The sequence below is a fragment of the Lupinus angustifolius genome, chromosome LG09 (assembly GCF_001865875.1).
Source record: "Lupinus angustifolius cultivar Tanjil chromosome LG09, LupAngTanjil_v1.0, whole genome shotgun sequence".
In the NCBI taxonomy this organism is placed as follows: domain Eukaryota; kingdom Viridiplantae; phylum Streptophyta; class Magnoliopsida; order Fabales; family Fabaceae; genus Lupinus; species Lupinus angustifolius.
Window position 1 is genome coordinate 8,480,498 of NC_032017.1, and position 1,849 is coordinate 8,482,346.

At 38.1% G+C, this 1,849-nt stretch overlaps 1 pseudogene; it reads left to right on the plus strand.

The window, feature by feature from the left end:
• LOC109356217 overlaps window positions 1–553 on the plus strand; it is a 12,804-nt pseudogene extending 12,251 nt beyond the window's left edge.

Here is a 1,849-nt window from a genome sequence, read left to right on the forward strand (position 1 = left end):
TGAGGCCACTAACAAAAATATAAAGAAGATTGTCCAAAAGATGGTAGCTACTTATAAGGATTGGCATGAAATGTTGCCTTTCGCCTTGCATGGATATCGTACTTCTATTCGTACTTCCACAGGGGCCACCCCTTACTCCCTAGTATACGGAATGGAAGCAGTACTTCTTATCGAGGTAGAGATTCCATCATTAAGAATTATGGCGGAGTCGAAATTAGAAGAAGCAGAATGGGTCCAAGCCCGATATGATCAACTGAACTTAATCAAAGGAAAAAGGTTAGTCGCTGTGTGCCATGGGCAACTTCATCAGAGGAGAATAATGAAAGCATATGCGAAGAAAGTTCGCCCACGCCAATTCTAAGTAGGAGACATGGTGTTGAAGAAGATCTTACCAATTCAAAAGGACCACAGGGGAAAATGGACTCCGAATTATGATGGGCCTTATGTAGTGAAGAAAGTTTTCTCTAGTGGAGCCTTAATACTGACTAACATGGATGGAAATGACATGCACCTATCAGTAAACTCAGATGTTGTGAAAAAGTATTATGCCTAGAGAGTTTTCCCTTGGAAATGTAATGAAGAAACATAACATATTTATCGATCAAGGTTTTGTTGATGCATTATATACTGTCACTTTTATTTGTTGTCTTGCATGGAGAATGATGTAAATAAAACCCAACCAATGTAGACCTGGATAGATCAAACCGATGATACGAGGCTTCTTTGAAACTTCCCAAACACTACGAAGATGTCACTATTTACCCCCTTTGAGCCCAGATATTGTGAAAGGAGATCTTTGTCTAAAAAAACACAACCCCTCAATATTTATAATCCGGGGAGGGTAGTTGTCCAGCTATTTCAATTCGAATTTTGAAGTAGTTAAGAATAGGTCAATGGGACATGAGAAAGGCGGGGATGGGAAACACATGTTTTGAGCCTCAAACCTTCTTTGATAACCATAGTCAAGCCCTAATACAAGCCCAAAAGACCTTGTGGAGGATTTATCTATTCAGAATACATATATCAGGGTAAAAAACAAACTGACTCCAAATAAATGAACATAAAAAAGAGGACAATTATTTTTCAAGATAAAATCGTTCGCGCAATGCATTAATATTCCTTTCAAAAGTTTGGACTCAAACAAAAGGGGAACCTCTCTAGCCCAAGTCATACATGATATTGGGGCAAATTTTTGGTAGACACACATGAATGACACTGAGGCAAATTGTTTTGGATGATTTCGTGCAAGCGAAAGTACTCATGTACGGTCAGCAAAATACCAACCAATCAAATACTAGGGCAATTTTGATGAATTGTTGAAGACTCAGTCCAAGCTCATTGGTCAAATTGTATATTGAAGGTTAACATGGCTCATTATATAGGGCAACAAAAGGATATGCAGAACACCTAAAGCTCATAGGCCCCACTTCAACCAACCATAGGATCATGCATTTCATTATAACAAGCATAGTATATTCCACCTTTCCAAATATTCTACATACAAAATTGCTTTATTGAATTTGTACCATACTATGAAAGTGAAAACTCTAACCTTTACAACATTTGACGACGTTCGTTTCTATCCAAATGACAATATGGTGTCAACAACTAGAAAGAAATCCTCTACTCCAATGCAATCGTGAGCAACTTCATGGGTCGATCCCGAGCTGATCTAGATGTCATCTAAAAGACCGAGTGTTATGGTGCCGAGAAAGCAATAAGGCAATATTTACTACAAAGACAAGGATGCCCCTGAGGACATTTCCATATCACATGATGACTCAAACATTAAATTAACATACATTAGCTTTACATACACATAGCTCATGTCATAAATGCTATCATTCAC